This window comes from Rhineura floridana, chromosome 3, assembly GCF_030035675.1.
Source record: "Rhineura floridana isolate rRhiFlo1 chromosome 3, rRhiFlo1.hap2, whole genome shotgun sequence".
NCBI lineage: Eukaryota > Metazoa > Chordata > Lepidosauria > Squamata > Rhineuridae > Rhineura > Rhineura floridana.
The window spans coordinates 213,248,678-213,272,806 of record NC_084482.1 but is presented as its reverse complement, the minus strand read 5'-3'; the positions used below and the strand labels follow the sequence as shown (position 1 = coordinate 213,272,806).

The 24,129-nt window shown below is 43.9% G+C and overlaps 1 long non-coding RNA gene across 1 annotated transcript; it reads right to left on the bottom strand.

Moving 5' to 3' along the window:
- Positions 1-514: 514 nt before the first annotated feature.
- On the bottom strand, positions 515-23,715 carry LOC133382438 (uncharacterized). The gene is made up of 2 exons (XR_009761963.1): positions 23,546-23,715; positions 515-1,380 (listed from the first exon to the last, which is right to left on the bottom strand). It is a non-coding gene; the product is annotated as an uncharacterized LOC133382438 (long non-coding RNA).
- Positions 23,716-24,129: the final 414 nt, after the last annotated feature.

Here is a 24,129-nt window from a genome sequence, read left to right as displayed (position 1 = left end):
GTTTTGTGTGTGTTTTAAAAGTTGTGTATTTGTTCTTATTGTTTTTAATTGCTGTAAACTGCCCAGAGAGCCTTAGCTATGGGACTGTATATGAATGCAAGCAAGCAAGCAAGCAATAATGGAACACAATGTCAAAGCACATTCATCCATTGAGGATCAGCTTAGAGAATGCTAGAGGGAATCTCTTGCTAGAAATGGTGATGCCTCAATCCAATTTCAGCAACAATCCTGAGAGGTACCTTGACATTGAGGGGAAATAGTTGGACTAAGCTCAGCTCTGGTCGTAATATCTGAGGAAGGAGAGTTCAACCCAGATGTTTAATCCTTTTGAAAAGGGTGCTGGAATTGAACTTTGAGACCTTACTCAAACAGGGACCAATCACTGAGACTTTACCCTTTTAGTGTTGATAGCTCTATCTTTCCTAAAATCACTTCTATCTTGAGCAATCCTCACCCAACCGGAATCTAAACCTGATTGCCCCGAAGGAGTAAAACATAAGAGGACCACAACAGATCGTTTTGATGCAGATAGATGAGGTTTATTGTAGGGGAAAGAGGAGTGCAGGGAAGCCTTTCCATGTTGAGCAGCTTCAGAAAGGTGAACAATACATTTTGTGCAGAAGAGTGAAATGACAGATGAATGAGGAGTAAAATGAGACAAGGCATAAGTACACAGAGAATGACAGCTTCTCAGGAAAATGGAAGCATCATAAATCTTGCAGACCTGAGGAATATTCAGAGATACATCAAAGAATGAGCAGTGAATTTGGGATCCCTTGAATTTTGGTCAGAATGCCTTCAGGTTGGCTTGAAAGAAAGGAAGCAAAAAACTCCATATCGAAGAGAGTTGGAGGGAAACCTGAGAGGTGCTTTGAGCAGGCAGGTGTAGGTATGAGTGACAGATGTGATGATCCAGTCTGCTCTTGTTTATCTGGATGGAGAGGCTCAACATTTCTGGCACCAAAACCCATACAATCATCACCTGTGAATCTATTTTGTGCAATTCGGGTACCGTTCTGTTCCATTCCTGTGATGATCATGTTCCCATTCAATGAAGGGGTGATCTTGTTCCGGGATTGTAAAGAAATGAGCATGGTTGCATCAGTGGTGGCAAATGAATTTCAGACCAAAGTTGAGGAAAGCTAAAACCTGAGGACCCTCCATATCTCTGCTCCGGTTTGTTGCTCAGGAGAAATGGGGATGTGCCAACTTCCAAAATTGTTATGGGGACTCGACCAGACAGGAGAGGATTCAGGTATGGTCCAGTGGGATAGCGATAATCCTCATGAATTGTAAATTTTAAGGGCACATATATTCTCCCTGATGGGATCACTTCCATCACTCTGATGTTGATAGATGACTTTCCAGTCGAGAAAAAATCTGGGGGAAAAGGGAGTGGAATCATTTAAGCTTGTGAATGTTGACGTGCACTTTAATACTTGTTTGATTTTCATCATTATTATTCAATTTATAACCTGATCTTCCTCCGAGAAGGAGCCCAGGGCAGTAACAAAAACACGAAAAGCACCCTAAAACATATGAAAACAAAACATCTTAAAAAACACATTGAAACAGCTTTAAAAACTAATCAAATCCAATCTTATTTTAAGAAGATACCCAGCTTTAAAAATATTTTGAAAAGCAATTCCAAGACAGACTCAGACTAGGAAGGCATCTATGTAAAAGGCTTGTTGAAAGTGGAAGGTCTTCAGTAGGTGCCGAAAATATAACAGAGACTGCGTCTGTCTAATATTTAAGGGAAGGGAATCCCAAAGGGTCGGTGCCACCACACTAAATGTCTGCTTCCTATGTTATGCTGAACAGACAGCAGCAAGGGCAAGGCAAGATTGCACTGGAGGAGGGAGCTCTTTGGCATTCACTGGATGGGGGTGCGGTGTGGTGGAGAGCAAGGAGGTATATTGGTAAAGCGTTGGAGCCTCTCTTTTCCTTCCTGTGCAAGGGTGTGGTGTGAAGTATCACAGGAGTGGAAACTGGTGACATTTCAGATTGAGACCCACAGGGGTTCTCCTGGATGGAAAATGTAATACTTTTCAAGTCTGTACAACAGTATTCAAAGGGAGTAAGTAGGGGTGGTGAAGGTTGAGGTTGGCAAAGGTCACCAAAAGACGTCACCTTTCACACACCTCCAATGTTGACGGGTGGAGTCTGCTCTCCAGCATGGACTTGTGAGAAGACATCCTCGTCATGCTGGCAGAGATCGCTCCCCCAACTGACCTGTGTAAGGGAAAGTGGGTGGGGGGGGTAGAAACACAGTACCTCCCATTTTAAATGTGGGGGCATCTGAGTCCAGCTGGAGATGCGCTGTTAAAGGTTCAGTCCAACTCGGACATGTGAAAGCCTCACTTGAATCACCCCATTCCTCTTGCAGAGCATGCAGTGCACAGAACTGATGCCCACCTGTCATCATGAATTTCTTGCCCCTGGATTAGGTCATAAACTAAGGATAAAACAAATCCATCACACTGTTCCTGCAACAATCATATTCTTACATTTTCGTTTTCATGTCCTATGGCAAGGGGAGGGGGTGCAGCACATACCTGCCTCACAACACACATGCTCCAATGGTGATTTCTACTGCTCCTCTTTCCATTCATCTAGGGCATGCCTGCTAACTCACTTCTCTTCCTCTGATTTTCTTGCTTCCCTCCACCTAGCCTTTGGCCAGTTCCCTCCCCTCCAGCGCCTGCTCTGGAAACCCCCATTCTCTGGAATCCGAGTCAGAAATGACTTTTTGCAGAACCATTGGCTGTGTGTTCATCACCTGTGGCTAATAATGTGAATCCCATCAGGTGTTCATTGTAGCTGCAAGAACACGGTGACTAAGTTTCCCTACATTAAATTCAATGGGGCTTACTGCATGGTTGAATGGGTTTCAGATTGCATCTTGAGGCAGTGTAAAAAGCCTCCTGCTTAATATTGGAAGGTGAGGGAGATATCAAATGGCTAAATTGTGTCAGCAAATGCTAATCCCTAAAGGGCAGGAAGGCAGGGGTCTCAAAGCATGTCTTGCTTTTACAGAGAGATTAGGGCTGCCTCTCCGTGATGGGTTCCTTTCAAAATGCCTCCTGTATTTTTGGTTGACTCCGTGATGGAAATATGTATATATATATAAATATATATATGCAGTGATCCTCAGTGGTCTGAGCTGCGTGTGTGCCAGTATGTGTTTTTATGTAAATAGCAGGCTTTTACCCTGCATTTCGACCACTGAGATATGACTTAGCACATTGAAAAAGCTACGTTATAGAAATGCATAGTAGATAGGAAAAGTATACCTAGTTCTAACTAACTAACTAAATTGGAGGTGCAATGCCCAGACTTGGGTATTGCCCTCATGGCTCAGGAGAGAGAGCAAAGTCAAAGTTGTCTCCTCTCTCCTCGAACAGAAGAAGAAGAAGAAGACAAAGGAAGGAGGGGCAGGTCAGCTTCCCTGAGTATATCAGTTTAGAATGGAAGGAAGTTCGGTAGAGAAGAGCACAGGTAAAGGTAGGCAAACCTAGTCAGCTGCAGGACCCTAACTCTCTCTCCCTTCTAGAATACAAACAAAAGAACCCAAACAGGAGTTGCTCTTGCCCCACATCCAGCAACTCCTTTATTTTGTAGAGCAGAAACAGCCTCCTAATACACCACTCTTTTACCATCAAAGATTTTCCTTTGCTTGTTGTTTGGAAGATGCAAACTGGAGCGCTCTGTGCCCACATAAAGGAAGCTTCCATATCGCTTGCAGATATTCCTAGATTGACAGTGAAATCCTACCTATGCCTACTCAGAAGCAAACCTCATTGAGCTGAATGGAGCTTGCTCTAGGTAGGGATGCCCATTGCTAACAACGGATTTGATGCCACTGGATCAGGTCACACACCCAGGTAGAATGAAACATATCACACTGTTCCAGTGATCATCATGTTCTTCCATTTTTACGGTGAGCCACACCAAGTCTGTCAGTCGAATCTCAAAATACCCTAGTTTTCTCATTTGCCTCTTCCCAAATTCAATTTCCCAATCTAATATTCCAAACAAATATGATGTAGAGGCACAGAGTGCCTTCACATCCTTTTCTCAGAAAGGATTTATGAAAGACAATTTACCAACAGCAGGAAAAGGTGAGCCCCAAAAATCATGGGACGCCAAAAGACACTGGTGGAAATAACTGAAATGGTGAGAGCATTTATACTATTTCCCGACTTCCATATATTGCATCAGCACTGTTCTTAGAAAACATTTGGATCATTAAGGTATTAAAATCTTAAGAGCACACTGGAAATCCAGCCCAAGACAAGATTGGGACAGGATACAGCATCAACCTGTCTGCTGTAATTAACAACCTAATTGATAGTATTTTAATAGGAAAATGTGACATTCTTTTCTTTGATTATATCCCATTGCTGGTGTACCATTTCAAGATGCTGAATGACACTCCAAAACACTTTAGCTATATAGTTTCATTAAAAATAAATGTGCCTGTAGGAAGTCCTTAAAATGCCAACTCAGGATGTCGATATCAGGACGTTGCCAGGAGGCTGTTGCTATCCTTAACCGAGAGGGAGAGTGGCACTGTGCCATCACTGAACTTCCACCACATCTGAATCTCTCAGTTAGCAGCAGTGGCTCCATGTAGGAAGCCAAGTGAGCAATGGCACGTCACTCTGTCCCACCAAGTGCTACTGGAGTTAAGTCTTCCCCATCCAATGGAGACCTCCCACAAATCTTTGCAGAGATGGAGGTGTACTCCTGGAAATTTAGTAGTACTGTGTCGTACAGAGAGATGCAAAAATCTGTCAGTTATGTTTCCCTCCATTTCTCATTTTTCCAGTCTTAAATTCACTTCTCCAGGTTTCAACAGTAACAAAAATTCCCAAACATTTTCCTGTGAATTTCTCCAGTTGACACTAATGTACACAATTTTGCAAGAGATTCCCTTCGCACAATGCATATTTGCATGTTATTTTCTTGCATGTATTCATTTTGATGACAGTTTCCCTTCACATAATTGGTATTCGTAAAACACTGGTTGGTTAGACTGCATAGAAAAGAACACAGAGAAGTGGGGATTTTGAAATATGGCCGTGTTTCAGTTCTCATATCATTTTGGGAAATGTGAATTTGATAAATTCAGCATTAAAGGTGAATTGAGTTGAGTTTCTCAGCCATTCCTAGTCAGAGCTTGGAAAAGTTGCTGGCCGGGGCTGATGGGAGTTGTAGTTCAAAAAAGTAACTTTTCCAAGCTCTGTCCCTAGTCCTGTTCACTTTCCCTTCCCTTTGTCTCTGCTCGAAACATTTTGGATCACAAGGACTCTAAAAACTAAGGAAGAGAAGGCTTCCAATTTCCCCCCTTTTCCCCCTTACGCTAATTGGCAAGTTACAGGAACCCTGTGCCATCATGCATCTAGCATGACTTCTTCAATAATCTCCTGTATGTCCCCACCTTCCTTCCAATACCGGAGGGAACTGGTGAATACCAACAGGTGAGATTGATATATCCAAAATCCATCATTGTAAGAGAAATGGACAAATAAAACCATCATCATCATCAACAACAACAACAAAACAACCTAGATCAGATTGAAAATCAAGGTACCATTGAAGATCTTGTTCTAACGGCATCTGCTAAAAATCTTGCAGATATTTCCGGCACCTTCTGGTCTTGGTCTGCACAAGTAAAACCACATCAAAGTTAGTTGAAGGCCCTGGGAAGGATAATGTTACGGCACGTGCTCTTGGGAGCCTGAGTGTGTGAACGTGCCACCCACATGGCCCATGAAACACACCTCCTTGAGAGGAGGGGGATCTTTTGCTAGGGATAAAAACAAGCAGGTTGCCCTGAAAAGTGACTGAATGGTGCATATATAACCCCCAAATGCAGGTCCACACCAGAGTAAAGCAAAGCTTTCTTTTATTGAGAAAAAGAGAAGGATAGCATTACAAAGTTACTTTTGTGAGTGGCAGCATTAATCATTAATATCCTAACCCATTCATAACTTTAAACTAAACAGATCAAAGAACCCTATTACTATAAAGAGTGACAGGTAGGAGAGATCAGGGCCGGCTCCAGGCATGCGGGGGCCCTTGTGCATCAGCTTGTCGTGAGCACCGGTGGGTGGGTGGGTGTGCGCACGCACACACACCCTGTGCCCCCTACCTGTCTAGTCTTTACCATTGCCCTTAATGAAGATGGCGGCCCTGGTTTCCCTACGGGGAATGAAGCCTCCACCACCATCTTTGTTGACGGCACACATGCGTGCTATGCGCACAGATCTCTCCCATCGATTAAGAAGGCGGCAGCGGCTTCAGTACCTTAGGGAAGCTGTGGCCACCATCTTCATTAAGGGCAATGCTAAAAAGCCGGCTGACAGGTAAGGGGGGGCATAGGGGGGCGTGGATCGCGGAAGGGGAGCAGAGAGCCCCTCAAGGACTGCTCAGGGGCTCCTGTAGATCCAGGGCCCTCGGGCCAGTGCCCAACCTGGCCGCTCTTTAGAACCCGCCCTGGGAGAGAAGACCTATCCTAGACCCGGAATGGGCAGATGAATGCAGCTGGAGAGAGGTATAAGACCTCTGAACCAAAACCATGAAAAAATCTCTTATTCTCAAGGTTTGCACCGAGACCCTGACTCTCTCCTCGGATCTCTCCCTGCAGTCCTGCCTTGAGAGTGTTGTTTTAGAGTGTGGCTATACGTGTCGGAGCGCAGACCACCATTGCCCCCCCTTCTCCTCTCCTTCTCAGCTTCTTTTCCTAGATTCAAGCCTCCGTCTTAAAAATACTTTTTCTCTCTTCCCCTCCTGCCATGGAGGGGTCTGAGCATCTGGTGAGTTTGTGGTGTGTGTGTGTGTGTGTATGTCTCTTGCTGACCCTGAAAAACTTAGGCTACTTTCTTTGGACAATAGGACTATTCTACTGTGCTGGAGGGAACTCTGCCAAGGAGAACATTTATCCAGTCGCTCTTAGTTAATTTTTGTTTCTTAACGCTCCCTTGTTGTTCTTTGCACAACACCTCTGGAACACATAACCACCCATACCATTCTGTGTGTGTGAGAGAGAGAGAGAGAGAGAGAGAGTGGGGGTGGGAGTTATAGTTCCCGACCTTGAACCTCCTGGGTTCCACTTGAACCAAAATGGAGTTAGGCTATCAAAAGTAACAATAACAACAGTGGAGTAATCAGCTCACTTCTCAAATCTCTAAGGAAAGGACAGAATACCATTACATGGGCTACTGTTCCAACACTACCAACTCTACATGGGCATACACCATTTTACAGTGGAATTCTTCTACAACGCCCTTTTAATATGACTGATGATAATCTGTTCAATCTTGCTCTAGGAAAAGCTCTTTTACATTTAATTGATTCATTAATTTTGTAAATACGGTCCCAGTGAATTCAGATGACTAAGCGGAAAACTGTTACACTATGGGCAGAAATTTCTTATAGCAGCCAAATTGCTTTGTTGTTCAATGTCATAGAGGTGCTCTTTTATGAGAACTCTTGCTTTGTTAGCCCCTAAGATTGCTGCGGTGTTAAACCATAAGAGCAAAGCCTTAAGGAGATGCCAAGTATGTCTGCACTCTGCAGAGACATGGACCCGGACAAGGCTGAGTTGGCAAACACCACACCCTCCACGTGAAACTTTGCAGTCATCCAGCAGTTGTTATGGCTCTGAAGCAGCAAGGACAACATGAATGATGCTCAAAAGTCATTGACGAGAACGCCGAGACTCCCAAAATGAAATAGAAGACAAAAGGTACTTATCTCTTAGATCAAAATGAAAGGGAATGTTCTTGGAACCCAATCTATGGGACTCCCAGCGACCTGGGCTGTGATTGCAGAGATGCTAATTAGTATGAACTAAGCTGGATGCATGCAAAGTTTGCTCTTTGGGAGGGTGGATCAAGCTGCCGAAGGTCTGAAAGAAAACATATCAAAATCTCTGCCCCAGAAGATCTTCTTAACACTGTTATTCACCAACTCTTGTCTCCAGAATCTCTGAGAGACGACCATGTCTGCACTTTTCACCCTCTCCTGGAGGAACTGCTAGAAACTTTTCCTCTTTTTTTAAAAAAATAAATAAATACATGAATAAATATTCCTTCCATGAAAACCATGGATCTAGTTGAAATTTGTCGTGCTTAATCCACTCTGGTCAGAAAGTGGCAAACAGAAGCTCTAAAAACAGTTTAGAATATCATACAAACAGAAGTAAAACACTGATATGTTACCAAAATGCAGAGAATGTCCCCTTGTCATCCCTTCATAGAGCTCTGAATATTCTTCAGGCCTGCAAAAGTGATGATGCTTCCAGTTTCCAGGCAAGGACTGACTTGCTTGCATATCTTTGCAAAAATTTATAATGGTGGAAGACCATTCACATGAGCTACCCTTGACCCTGGGATGCAACCCTAACCACAAGTGAGAATCATGTCATGGCTTGTTAATCCACTCATCCAGTAGTGTAGTGGCAAATTCGGAACGGCCGGGTCCCTGCATGATAGTCACAGCCACACCCCTCCCTCTGCCCCTTTTTTGCTGCTGGGTTGAGAATGAGATCCTTGTTCATGCCTTCTCCCACATCAACAAACGCTGTAGGAGCTAATCAGCATGAAAGGAGAGAGTGTTAGCTACTGAAGAAAGTCTTCAGAGAATTGGTGACATTCAAGTGGTGGACATCTTAGAAGGGCTGGTGTGAGACTGAATCAACTTACTTGGGTGTGAGTTCATTTGTAACAGCTAAAGAAATTGGTTAGGAAGGTTAATGCTGACATCTAATCAGACTCCCATGTGAAAATTTGTTTTTAATTGTGCATTGACACACCAGAATAGAAGGGAATTAGGGTGTGAAATCTGGAATAGGACACCGATGCACAATTCAACTTTCTATAAAAATAAATGGGAAAGTACAGAAATTATTTTTGGAGGGGAAGCATCTTAAAATTATTTATTTGAGGGTTTTTTTCAGAAAAACACCACAATATAACAATATTGGAAAGGTGTTGCTTGAAATAATTGAAAGGAGACACAAGAATGACCATGGGAACATAGGATTTATAGTCTCATATATGACCACGGGAATATATTATTAAGAACATGGATTCTGATGTACAGAAAAAATATGGACTACCTATGTAATGAGAAATTTCTATCAGAAATCAGGATTAAGCTAGGACTGGGGAGGGCTGCTATGAGAGAACTAGAAAAGGTCCTGATATGCAAAGATGTATCACTGAACAAGTCAGGATTATTTAGACCATGTCATTCCCAATTTTTATGTATGGATGTGAGAGTTGGACTGTGAAAAAAGCAGATAAGAAAAAATTCAACCCATTTGAAATGTGGTGTTGGAGGAGAGCTTTGTGCATATTATGGACTGCAAAAAAGATAAAGAATTGGGTGTTAGAACAAATTAAACCTGTGCTATCACTAGAAGCTAAAATGATGCAACTGAGGTTATCATACTTTGGACACATAATGAGAAGACGTGATTCACTAGGAAAGACAGTAATGGTGGGAAAAACAGAAGGGAGTAGAAAGAGGAAGGCCAAACAAGAGATGGATGGATTCCATGAAGGGATCATAGTATAACATCCTGCCTTGAGTTTCTGAAAGAGCAATCTCAGCACCATCACTGCACATAAATAGTTATACTCACCCAATATTAACACAAACTCAGTATTTTGCATACAAACATTCTGTATGCATTTGTCAATGGTTCTTGTCACCAAATGTGGAAAATTCCAGTTCATCTTCAATGGTCTCAAATGCAGAACAGCTGAAATTATCCTCTAGTTTCAATAACCTGCATATTTGAAAGTCACCACCATCCTATTCCAAAGGGTTCATCAAACCTGTTCATTATTTCTCAAGAAATTATTATTGTTAAATTTTCTACCTCTGCCTTCCAGAGAGAGCCGAGGAAAGCAAACAATAGACAGAACACACACAAAAAACACTGAAAACATCTCAAAAACAATATATAATAAAATCATATTAAAATATATTTTAAAAAAGAAGTAACTATCTATAAAAACAATTTTAAAAGCATTTCCAACACAGACACAGACTGGGATAAGGTCTCTACTTAAAAGGCTTGTTGAAAGAGGAAGATCTTCAGTAGGCACTGAAAAGACAACAGAGATGGAGTCTGTATAATATTTAAGGGGAGGGAATTCCAAAGCGTCGGTGCCACTACACTCAAGGTCCACTTCCTATATTGTGCAGAGTGGACCTTTGGATAACTTGGTGTCTGCAGGAGGCCCTCACCTGCAGAGCGCAGTGATCAACAGGATATGTAAGGGGTAAGATGACCTTTCAAGTAACCTTGTCCCAAGTTGTGTAGGGCTCCGTACACCGAAACCAGCACCTTGCTTTTAATTTCTTCATGTATCCTGGCAACTACAGCATCAAAACCATTGAACCCTTGACCCATGAATCTTTGAACTGGGTTTGAAATATTTTCAATTTCATTTGCACATGACCTTCCTGTCCTCTAAGAGTCAGCAGAATAATATGCATGTCTCTTCAAAAGTGATTCCCACAGAGTTCAGTGGGAACGACACACATCTATATATACGAAGCCACCTCTCAGCAATCCTGGGTTTCTTCCTTGTCACTGCAAACGCTGTATCACCTGTATGTCCCTCAGGGAGACAGCTACCTTCAAAAGCAATAGGACAAGCAGAACATGTTACATCAAGCCCAAGGTCACCCTGAGCTAGGAGCCAAATCCTAAAAGAACCTATATCTTAGGAGACAGATCCTAGGAGAAGGAAGCCTATAGAAAGCTAGTTTTCAACACCACCCTAGCAGGAAAGCTTCAGGGGACACTGTAAACAAGGCTAAATTCCAGTCGGAGAGAAGGGGGAAAAGGAAACTCCACCGACACATACAGGGAGAGAGTCAGCTCAGTCCTTGCTAAAAAGGGCAGCTTCAGCCTTCCTGAAACACAACCACAAGCTCTGTTTCCCTAGGTTAAATAAAGGTCAGGCTGTTCTAGGTGGGAAAACAACAAACAAAAAAGACTTGCCTGGAAGGTGCAGCCCCTTGCTTAGATTAAAAGCAACCAAAAGCTTAAACAGCCCTGCCCCTTGCTCAGGAAGGAAGCCTGCCTTCCTGCCTTCAAAGGAAGGAAGTCTGAGATAATCCTAAAGAGGTAAGCCCCAGCTGATAGTTGAGCCATCAGCCTCAAGTAACACATCATTGGCTGGCAGCAGTAGCTGGGAGGAACCAGCCACACATATAAAGTCAGAGCACCCTAGCGAGGGAGCCTGCTCCACGAGCTAGAGGGAGCCCCAGCTGATGAAGCATCAAGGCCCCAGCTGACAAAGCGTCAAGGCGAGTTAAGCAGCAGAGCGAAAAGAGGGTAAGTAGCTCCCATTTATTCCATTATTTAATTGAAGTAAAACAGCTCAGAGCAATAAGTAATAAGGGCAGCCCAAGGTCACCCTGAGCTAGGAGCCAAATCCTGAAAGAACCTATATCTTAGGAGACAGATCCTAGGAGAAGGAAGCCTATAGAAAGCTAGTTTTCAACACCACCCTAGCAGGAAAGCTTCAGGAGACACTGTAAACAAGGCTAAATTCCAGTCGGAGAGAAGGGGGAAAAGGAAACTCCACCGACACATACAGGGAGAGAGTCAGCTCAGTCCTTGCTAAAGCATCAAGGCCCCAGCTGACAAAGCGTCAAGGCGAGTTAAGCAGCAGAGCGAGTTCGGCAGCAGGGCGAGGAGGCCAGGGCCCCCCACTGTGCCCGTCTGTTCCCTGACCTCAACTAAACCGCAGTCTCCAACCCATTGACGTAATAAACCTTAAACAAAACTATGCAGGTAAGAAGCCAACAGGGGTGTGGGGGCTTTCCAGTGTTTTGCACCGCCTGCAGCATGTACGACTATCTGCCTGTTGGACAGAAGTCGTGGGTGTGCTCTCGGTGCAATGAGCTCCTGGCTCTCCGGGAACGACTTCATTTCCTTGAGGCCAAGGTGGCGGACCTGGAAAAGCTGAGAGAGGCAGAGAGGTGTGTGGAGGAGGCCTTCAGGGACGTTATAGCTGTGTCCCACTCCAACGATGATAGCTCTCCTGCTATCATGGACAACGATGGTCTCGGGGAAGGAGAGCATCCAGCTGAGGAAGAGGGAAACGATCCCTTAGAAGGGACCCATTCCTTGGGGGATGAGCAGCTATCCTCTTGTGCCGAGGATATATCTCCAGGGGGTGGAGGGATCCTTGTAGTGGGTGATTCGACCATTAGGAACATAGACAGTGGGGTGTGTGATGGGCGTGTAGACCGCAAGGTGTTTTGCCTGCCTGGTGCGAAGGTTGTGGATATCGCCCGTCGTTTAGATAGTTTGGTACACAGTGCTGGGAAGGAGTCAGTGGTCGTGGTGCACGTTGGCACCAACGACATGGGGAAATGCAGCCGTGAGGTCCTGGAAGCAAAATTTAGGTTGCTAGGTAGGATGCTGAAAGCCAGGACCTCCAAGGTGGCTTTCTCTGAAATGCTACCAGTTCCACGCACAGGACCAGCCAGACAGGCCCAGCTTCGCAGTCTCAATGCGTGGATGAGACGATGGTGTCGGGTGGAAGGGTTCGGATTTGTTAGGCACTGGGGAACATTTTGGGACAAGCCGGGCCTGTACAAAAGGGACGGGCTCCACTTGAACCAGAATGGAACCAAACTGCTGGCACTTAAAATTAAAAGGTAGCAGAGCAGCTTTTAAACTAACTGAGGGGGGAAACCCGACAGGAGCTGAGAAAGGTCCGGTTTGGAATAAACCTCCCCCCTGGGATAAAGACCAAAGAAATGATGAAATTTTAAAAGGGGTAGGCCTAGAAGTAGGCATTGTGAGAGCAGGGGCACAAGATATAAATTCAGAAGAGCAAAATTACCACAGGCCTAACCACAAGTGCCAAAGACACTTGAAGAGAGACACTGCTTACAAGTGCCTGTACGCTAATGCTAGGAGCCTCCGAACCAAGATGGGAGAACTGGAGTGCTTGGTCTTAGAGAAGAGCATTGATATAGTGAGCATAACCGAGACCTGGTGGAATGGAGAAAACCAGTGGGATACGGTTATCCCTGGATATAAACTATATCGGAAGGACAGGGAAGGACGTATTGGTGGCGGAGTCGCTCTATACGTGAAAGAAGGCATTGAATCCAGCAAGCTCGAAACCCCAAAAGAGGCAGACTCCTCCACAGAATCGTTGTGGGTGGTGATACCGTGCCCCAGGAGGGACTTAATACTGGGAACGATCTATCGTCCCCCTGATCAAAATGCTCAGGGAGACCTTGAGATGAGATATGAAATTGAGGAAGCATCCAAACTAGGAAATGTGGTAGTAATGGGTGACTTCAACTACCCGGACATAGACTGGCTGCATATGTGTTCCAGTCATGACAAAGAAGCAAAGTTTCTAGATATTCTAAATGACTATTCCCTAGATCAGTTGGTCATGGAACCGACCAGAGGGACGGCAACCCTGGACTTAATCCTCAGTGGGACCGGGACCTGGTGCGAGATGTAAGTGTTGTTGAACCGATTGGGAGCAGTGACCACAGTGCTATTAAATTAAACATACATGTAACTGGCCAATTGCCAAGAAAATCCAACACGGTCACATTTGACTTCAAAAGAGGAAACTTCACAAAAATGAGGGGATTGGTAAAAAGAAAGCTGAAAAACAAAGTCCAGAGGGTCACATCACTCGAAAATGCTTGGAAGTTGTTTAAAAACACTATATTAGAAGCTCAACTGGAGTGCACACCACAGATCAGAAAAGGTACCGCCAGGGCCAAGGAGATGCCAGCATGGTTAACGAGCAAAGTCAAGGAAGCTCTTAGAGGCAAAAAGTCTTCCTTCAGAAAATGGAAGTCTAGTCCGAATGAAGAAAATAAAAAAGAACATAAACTCTGGCAAAAGAAATGCAAGAAGACAATAAGGGATGCTAAAAAAGATTTTGAGGAGCACATTGCTAAGAACATAAAAACCAACAACAAAAAATTCTATAAATACATTCAAAGCAGGAGACCATCTAGGGAGACAATTGGACCCTTGGATGATAAGGGAGTCAAAGGTGTACTAAAGAACGATAAGGAGATTGCAGAGAAGCTAAATGAATTCTTTGCATCTGTCTTCACAGTGGAAGATATAGGGCAGATCCCTGAACCTGAACTAACATTTGCAGGAAGGGATTCTGAGGAACTGAGACAAATAGTGGTAACGAGAGAGGAAGTTCTAGGCTTAATGGACAATATAAAAACTGACAAATCACCGGGCCCAGATGGCATCCACCCGAGAGTTCTCAAAGAACTCAAAGGTGAAATTGCTGATCTGCTAACTAAAATATGTAACTTGTCCCTTGGGTCCTCCTCCGTGCCTGAGGACTGGAAAGTGGCAAATGTAACGCCAATCTTCAAAAAGGGATCCAGAGGGGATCCCGGAAATTACAGGCCAGTTAGCTTAACTTCTGTCCCTGGAAAACTGGTAGAAAGTATAATTCAAGCTAGATTAACTAAGCACATAGAAGAACAAGCCTTGCTGAAGCAGAGCCAGCATGGCTTCTGCAAGGGAAAGTCCTGTCTCAGTAACCTATTAGAATTCTTTGAGAGTGTCAACAAGCATACAGATAGAGGTGATCCAGTGGACATAGTGTACTTAGACTTTCAAAAAGCATTTGACAAGGTACCTCACCAAAGGCTTCTGAGGAAGCTTAGCAGTCATGGAATAAGAGGAGAGGTCCTCTTGTGGATAAGGAATTGGTTAAGAAGCAGAAAGCAGAGAGTAGGAATCAACGGACAATTCTCCCAATGGAGGGCTGTAGAAAGTGGAGTCCCTCAAGGATCGGTATTGGGACCTGTACTTTTCAACTTGTTCATTAATGACCTAGAATTAGGAGTGAGCAGTGAAGTGGCCAAGTTTGCTGACGACACTAAATTGTTCAGGGTTGTTAAAACAAAAAGGGATTGCGAAGAGCTCCAAAAAGACCTCTCCAAACTGAGTGAATGGGCGGAAAAATGGCAAATGCAATTCAATATAAACAAGTGTAAAATTATGCATATTGGAGCAAAAAATCTGAATTTCACATATACGCTCATGGGGTCTGAACTGGCGGTGACCGACCAGGAGAGAGACCTCGGGGTTGTAGTGGACAGCACGATGAAAATGTCGACCCAGTGTGCGGCAGCTGTGAAAAAGGCAAATTCCATGCTAGCGATAATTAGGAAAGGTATTGAAAATAAAACAGCCGATATCATAATGCCGTTGTATAAATCTATGGTGCGGCCGCATTTGGAATACTGTGTACAGTTCTGGTCGCCTCATCTCAAAAAGGATATTATAGAGTTGGAAAAGGTTCAGAAGAGGGCAACCAGAATGATCAAGGGGATGGAGCGACTCCCTTACGAGGAAAGGTTGCAGCATTTGGGGCTTTTTAGTTTAGAGAAAAGGCGGGTCAGAGGAGACATGATAGAAGTGTATAAAATTATGCATGGCATTGAGAAAGTGGATAGAGAAAAGTTCTTCTCCCTCTCTCATAATACTAGAACTCGTGGACATTCAAAGAAGCTGAATGTTGGAAGATTCAGGACAGACAAAAGGAAGTACTTCTTTACTCAGCGCATAGTTAAACTATGGAATTTGCTCCCACAAGATGCAGTAATGGCCACCAGCTTGGATGGCTTTAAAAGAAGATTAGACAAATTCATGGAGGACAGGGCTATCAATGGCTACTAGCCATGATGGCTGTGCTCTGCCACCCTAGTCAGAGGCAACATGCTTCTGAAAACCAGTTGCCGGAAGCCTCAGGAGGGGAGAATGTTCTTGCACTCAGCTCCTGCTTGCGGGCTTTCCCCAGGCACCTGGTTGGCCACTGTGAGAACAGGGTGCTGGACTAGATGGGCCACTGGCCTGATCCAGCAGGCTCTTCTTATGTTCTTATGTTAAACAGAACGTCACCTGCAGGTCCTGGAATATCCCTGAGTCATCGAATGCAAAAGACCAAGACGTCTTTCCATGAGGATTTTTTCTTAAAAAAATGGAAAATTGCTGCAGAACTGTTGTGAACTAAATGTAAGATTAGAAAAATGAGAAACTCAGAGGACCATCATTGACAGAATCTTCAATCCCTATATATGAAAAATCTCAGAATGTTTCCAGAAAATACTTTCTCAGGTTTTTCCTCCCCTCAGCTCAAGTTTGAACATCTTAGCTAGCTGAGCATTCCATACCCTGGAACACCATTCCTCTGAATTCTATCATCACATATATGCTGATCATAGTATAAGATCCTGCCTTGGTTTCTGAAAGAGCAATCACAGCACCATCACTGCACATCAAATGTTATACTCTTGTGTTGGGTTAGCGGGACAGACTGGGGATTCTGTTGGTGTACCGCCCACCCCGCTGCCCAACAGTCTCCCTAGCTGAGCTGACGGAGGTGGTCCCGGGTGTACTGTTGAGATCCCCCAGACTGTTGGTAGGCAAGTCTAGCCACCTGGAGGACCCTAACTCTCTCTTCCTTCTGGAATACAAACAAAAGAACCCAAACAGGATTTGCTCTTGCCCCACTTCCAGCAACTCCTTTTTTGTTTGTAGAGCAGAAACAACCTCCTAATACAACACTCTTTTACCTTTGCTTGTTGTTTGGAAGATGCAATCTGGACCGCCTTGTGCCTGCATGAGGGAAGCTTGCATATCCCTTGCAGATATTCCTAGACTGGCAGTGAAATCCTACCTATGCCTACTCAGAAGCAAACCTCATTGAGTTGAATGGAGCTTGATCTAAGTAGGGATGCCCATTGCTAATAATGGACTTGATGCCACTGGATCAGGTCACATGCACAGGTTGAATCAAATGAATCACACTGTTCCAGTGATCAGCATGTTCTTCCGTTTTCTCGGTGGGTCACACCTAATATGTGAGTCGAATCTCAAAATACCCTAGTTTTCTCATTTGCCTCTTCCCAAATTCAGTTTCAAATACCAAAATCCCAAGCAAATATGCTCCAGAGGCACAGAGTACCTTCCCACCCTCTTCTCACAAAGCATTTATGTAAAGACAACTTACCAACAGCAGGAAAAGATGAACCCCAAAAACTGCAGCAAGCCAAAAGACACTGGTGGAAATAGCTGAAATGGTGAGAGCATTTATACTGTTTCCCGACTTCCATATATTGCGTTAGCACTGCTCTGAGAAAACATCCGGATCATTATAATTTTAAGAGCACATTGTAAATCCAGCCCATGACAAGATTGGGACAGGATACAGCATCAACCTGTCTGCTGTAATTAACAACCTAAATTATAGTATTTTAATTGGAAAAAGTGACATTCTTTCCCTTGAAGTTATGCCATTGTTGGTGTACCATTTCAAGATGCTGAATGACACTCTGAAGCACTTTAGATATATAGTTTCATGAAAAGTAAATGTTCATCTAGAAAGACCTTAAAATGCCAACTGTGGATGTCGATATCAGGACGTTGCCAGGAGGCTGTTGCTATCCTTAACCGAGAGGGAGAGTGGCACTGTGCCATCACTGAACTTCCACCACGTCTGAATCTCTCAGTTAGCAGCAGTGGCTCCATGTAGGAAGCCAAGTGAGCAATGGCACGTCACTCTGTCCCACCAAGTGCTACTGGATTTAAGTCTTCCCCATCCAATGGAGACCTCCCACAAATCTTGTGCAGAGATGGAGGTGTACTCCTAGACATTTAGTAGTACTGAATGATATGAAGGAGGGAAATCCCTCTAAATGCTTTACAAAGAATATAAAATATAAACTGAAATCAGAGCTTGGAAGTAACTCGTTATATTTAACGAGTTACTTATAATTCGTTACAATTTTAAGTAACGAGTGGGTAATTCCATTACATTTGGCAAGTAACGGAACGACTAGTAATTTCCCTACTTTTCAGCTGCAACTCTAACGTTTCCACGTTAGGTTGCACGTTACTTGGGGGCGGGAACAAGGGGAAGTCAGCTCCTGGCTGTGATTGGTGAACACAAGACATGTGCCTCGCACTGATTGGACCTCTGCGCAGACTCTCTCTTCCCTCGTGATCTGTGTTAGGATGCACGAGGGAAGAGGTGAATAGGCTGAGAGGACAAAATGGACGCCGGAGGAAAAAGCCAGGGCAAGGACAATGGAGGAGAAGGCAGCAGCAGAATGACGAAGAGCTGTGGAGGTGAGTGACAATGATTTGTGTGTGTGTGTGTGTGTGTGCCCCCCCCCGCAGCACCTTCTGCCTACTCAGAGCAGAGTAGGAACTTCGGCCTAGAGCTTGGAAAAGTTACTTTTTTGAACTACAACTCCCATCAGCCCTGGGCAACGTGGCCACTGGATTAGGCTGATGGGAGCTGTAGTTCAAAAAAGTAACTTTTCCAAGCTCTACGCTTCCTTCCCCCCTTTTTGAACTCTCCCCCTTGTTCCCATGCATACATGTGTGCTGTATTTATCCAGACAGAGCACTCCTGCCTTTTAAAATGCCGGCTAGCTTTTTATTGTATATTTATTTGAACTCCATCTTTCATTTTATTTGTATTTTTGTCCTGTTTAATCACAAGACTGAATTGTATGTGGGACAAAAACTGTCTCAGTAATAATAATAATAATAATAATAATAATAATAAAACATCATTAGGCGTATAAGAAATGGCTTAAGGCTGATTTTTTTGTTCTTGGCAGAGATGAGGTGAGAAGTAGGGTCCTTGCAGCTCCTCCTCTCAGTCCCCCAGCTCTCAAACTCATGTTCTGTGAGAAAGAGAGAGATTCCCAGTCCCAGAGAGAGACAACTCCTGTAAACCCCATTGTCATTTGAATTTGGCTAATGAATGCTTTATTCTTTCATCAGAACTTTAGCAGTAGTACTAAAATATTAATAAAAAAGAAAAGGGAAAGAAAAAATACTTTACATACATCATTCAGCTGTATTTGCTAATTATAGATATAGATATAAAAGATAAACGGCATTTTGTCAAAAGTATTTTTGTCTACATTTTATACCTCATCCTTGGTTTTCCAAGCTTGGCATGGAATGCTTCTCATACAGAATTAATTTGAAATGCTGCATATTTATTATCATAATCATCATATTCAAAATAAAAAATATATGTACCACCTTCAAGTTGATTCCAACTTATGGTGACCCTATGAATAGGGTTTTCATGAGGCTGAGAGGCAGTGACTGGCCCAAGGTCACCCAGTGAGCTTCATGGCTATGTGGGGATTTGAACCCTAGTCTCATTTTGTTCTCACAACAACCCTGTGAGATAGTAGGTTAGACTGGTCCAGGCAGGGTTATTCAGTGAGCAAAACTGATGCAAATAGGATCTCTTTTAATTGTGCTATCAACCTGCTTACTTCCACTCTGACTGGGGGATCTTGCAGCATGAGGAAGAGATGGGGGCACATCACAGCTGAAGTTCACCCATATAGGAGCATTATCTCTTGTTTATTACAGAGACGCCTGTTGCAGGTTTTGCTGCTGAGAGCAGCAGTCAGTTAGTGCGGCTACTTGAGTCACAGCTTGTTGATCCTGAGGAGGCAAAACTAGAAAGTGAGGTTCAGAAAGGAGGCCCTGTGCATGAGGAGGAGGAGGGCATGAAGCAGTGCCAGTTGCCCACAGCCACATCTGCAGAACAGCAAGTACCATGGTTTGGCTTTGAGAAAGCTTGTACATTTGTGAGCCAGAGTGGGGAAAATGTTGTGGTACGATGCAATTACTGCCTTCCAAGGATCAAAAATCTGAGATCAGCTGTTTCCTCCTCATCCAATGTGAAGAAACATTTTGAGGTAAGCCTTTGTCATGCTGGTCCTCAAAGAGTGTCCATTGTCTATTTATGTTTAAATTGTGAAGTTCCTCTTCCATTTTTTCTTGGATTCATGCTTTGTTCTTCTTCCTCAGAGGGCACACCCTGAGAAGCTGAGAGCAATTGAAGAAGCAATAAAGGCAAGGAGACGTGGCCTTCCTGAACCAATGCATGACACCCCTCCTCCCAAAATGCTGAAGCAGCAGCAGACAACCCTTGAGAGGTGGGGATCTGGCAGGGAGCCTGTCACCCAGAGCAATCTCGACAGGAGAATCATTGATTTCATTGTAGAGGAGACATTACCACTTCAGACTGTGGACAAACCATCACTCATTAATCTGGTTTGCATTGGACTCCCCAAAGATCTCACCATCATATGTGCCAAGACTCTGAGAGACAGAATTGAGAAGAGAGCATGCCACATGAGAGAAACTCTTGCAAACCGAATGGGTGCTGTGGCATATATAGCAACCACTGCAGATTGTTGGACCAATGGCAAGAAGAGTTACTTTGGGGTAACAGCCCACTGGATCAACCCAACTACCCTGAAACGTGAGGTCGGGGCCTTGGCTTGTAAGCGTCTGAAGGGGCGCCATACATACGATGTCCTTTCAAAAGCACTGCATGATGTACATGTGCAGTACAGGATCCACAACAAAGTTATGTGCACTACTACAGACAATGGCTCCAACTTTGTGAAAGCGTTCAGAGTTTTCATGGCCAAAGAACCAGTGGAAGCTGCAGGCACCAGTGACGATGATGGTGATAACCAGGAGGAGGAGGAGGCTGAGGTGGAGTTTGTGCCTATCTGTGAGATCCTGGACACAGGACCTGAGGCAGAGGAAGAAGCTGCAGACTCAGGAGAGGATTTTGTTTTACCACCACACCAGAGATGTGCTAGCCACACCCTCAACCTTGTGGCAACACAAGACATAGAGGCCATGCTTTCTGACTCCTCCAAAAGTAGTCTTCTTGGTCCTTTCAAGAAACAGTTTCGTTCCTTGATGGGAAAGTGCAGCAAGTTGTGGTCCAAGCAGAACCAGTCAGCCCAGATTGCTGAGTATATCCATGCGCAATGTGGTGTGTATCTGAAGGTACCGAATAAGACCAGGTGGAATTCCACCTTTGATGTGTTGAAGCAACTACATGAGCTCCTGTCAACTGTGCCACTAAAAATGCATGCCATAATGGACCGCTGCTCCTTGTCCAGGATCACAGCTGCTGAGATTGAAGTGGTACAGGAATACACGGAGATTATGGAGCCACTAGCCCAGTCCCTAGATATCCTGCAACGGGAGAACGGCATGTTCATGGGGTATTTGCTACCAACGCTCTGCAATCTGGACCACAAGTTAGAAGGACTGGAAAACAAACCTGAGAGGTACACATACTGTTTTCAGCTGCTGAGAGGTGTGCGCGAAGCCCTAAGAAAGCGGTTTGCAGCTATCTGGGAGGACAAGAGGCTTCTTCTGGCAGCCTGCCTACACCCTCGCTTCAAACTAGATTGGCTGGAATCGTGTCAGGCCACCACCCATACCAACAAGTAAAAACATTAGGGAAGCCCTTTGGGTGGATTACTCCAAGGGAAATGTTGTCTCAAGGGAGGCATCAGAGGGCTTAAGGTGGCAGGCAGGGGCTGGTCCTTTTCTTCCTGGGGCTCCTCATCACAACCTTGGGTTGCTGCAGGTAATCCTTAAGGGTCTGCTGTGCTGCCCCATGAGTGTGGTGACTTGGTCACCTTCCTACCTTCCATGTCATCATCCACAGGCTCAGGCTGGACCCTGAACCAGGGGACATGACAAGCATCAGGAAATGAAGAGCAGATGATGGTTTCCTAACATATATGTGTTAACATATCCTCTCTCTTTCTTAGATACACAATGGAAGCCTTGCTGAAAGCTGAAATAAAGATGGGTGTACTTAATGAGGACAGTGATCAGTCTTCAGATAAAGACCAGGAAGGAGATGACTTAGAAGATGATTTCTTTAACTTTCTGCAAGAAGTCAGCAGTGCACACTGCTGAGGAGGAACTGGTGAGGTACCTGAGGTCTCCCAGCAGGGAAGTGTCATCACTCCATGGCTTTCCACGTGTGCTGCGGTGTTTTTTGCAGCACAATACAGGCATGCCTTCAAGCGCCGCAGTAGAACGCCTGTTCAGTACTGGTGGCAACGTAATGACTGTAAAAAGACATTCCTTGTCTGACATGCTCTTTGAGCATCTTGTTCTTTTGAGACATAACAGAAACATATTATAAAAGCATTTCAAGTGTAAAATTTGATTTCAAGAGTTGGGGTATCTCCATTGCTTGGGGGGATGTGAGATTCTGTTATGCCATTATGTTAATCTTATGGATAATTTTTTTAATTCTACTACCCCCTGTGTGTGTGTTTATTTTTAATATTGTTTTAGGCTTCTTAGATGTGCAGCAGCCAAGGCCAGCACCTTGTAGGAGTTTTTTTAAAAAAGTAACTGAAATGTAATTGTAGTGATTACTTTTGAGAAAAAGTAAAGTAATCAGTTACTTTCAGAGCAATTGTAATTGTAACGGCAATTACTACTTTTTGGGGCCAAGTAATTGTAACTGTAATTTATTACTTTTTAGAAGTAATCTTCCAAGCTCTGACTGAAATTCTCAATCAAAGTCAACATTTTTGAATGTATAGTGTGCTAGAGTTTCACATTATTAAAACAAGACAGTGCCTTAGCCCTCCCCCGCACTCTCCTACCACCTTTTGCCCTCATGCCCCACTTTTTTTGAGGGGAAGGGATGTTTACAACATTTTCATTTCTGACGCTCAGTCGTTTGGCATGTTTTCCAGTGTTAGTGTTCCTTTGCTCAGATAAGTGTTCAGTTTTGGTCCTCTGAAAATGGTTCTGTTAGGGGAAAGTGCGCAAATAAATAAATATATGAGTCAAAATTACATATGAGTTCCTGCTGGGAGGAAGGGCGGAATATCAACCAAATAATAAATAAATAAATAAATAAATAAATTAAAATGTGCTCATTAGGAGAAATTTGCACTAATATACAGGAGAATTTCCATGAGGACTATTTTTTTTAAAAAATAGAAAATTGCTGCAAAAATGTTGAGAACTAAATGTAAGGTTGGAAAAATGAGAAACTCAGAGGACCAAAACTGACAGCATTTTCAATCCCTCTATATGAAAAATCTCAGAATGTTTCCAGAAAACGGCTTCTCAGAATGATTGCCTCAGCTCAAGTTTGAACATCTTTGTGCACTGGCTGAGCATCCATACCCTAGAACATCACTCCTCTGAATTCCACCACCACCTACATGCAGATCATGGTATAAGGGCCTGCCTTAGGTTTCTGAAAGAGCAACCACACCACCACCACTGCACATACAATGTTATACTCGCCCTATGTTAACAGAAACTCTGTATTTTGCATGCGGACAATCAGTTTGCATTCGTCCATGACTTTTGTCAGCGAATGGGGAGAATTCCAGTTCATCTAAATGGTCTCAAGTCACCTGGTCCCAAGCTGTGTAGGGCTTTGCACACCAACACCAACACCTTGTTTGTTATTCCTTCATGTATCCTGGCAACTACAACATCAAAACCATTGAATCCTTGACCTGTGAATCTTTCAAATATTTTCAATTTCATTTGCAGATGACTTTCCTGTCCTCTAAGAATCAGCAGAATAATAGGCATCTCTCTACAAAAGAGATTCCCACGGTGGGAATGTGTATATATACATACACTTACCTAGAGTAGGAAGAGCAGATATTCCGGAGACAAGAGTTGGTGAATGACACTGTTAAGAAGACCTTCTGTGGCAGTGACTTTTATATGTTTTCTTTCAGACCTTCGACAGCTTGATCCACCCTCCGAAAGTGCAAACTTTGCACGCATCCAGCTTAGATCATACTAATTAGCGTCTCTGGAACCACAGCCCAGGCCGCTGGGAGTCCCATAGATTGGGCTCCAAGAACATTCCCTTTGATTTTGATCTAAGAGATAAGTACCTTTTGTGTTCTATTTCATTTTGGGCGGCGTTCTCGTCAATTACTTTTGAGCATCATTCATGTTTTCCTTGCTGCTTCAGAGCCATAACAACTGCTGGATGACCGCAAAGTTTCACGTGGAGGGTGTGGCGTTTGCCAACTCAGCCCTTTCCTGGTCCATGTTTCTGCAGAGTGCAGATATACTTGGCGTCTCCTTAAGGCACTCCTCGTATGGTTTATCACCACAGCAATCTAAGGGGCTAACAAAGCAAGAGTTCTAATTAAACTGCGCCTCTATGACATTGAACAACAAAGCAATTTGGCTGCTATAAGAAAATTCTGCCC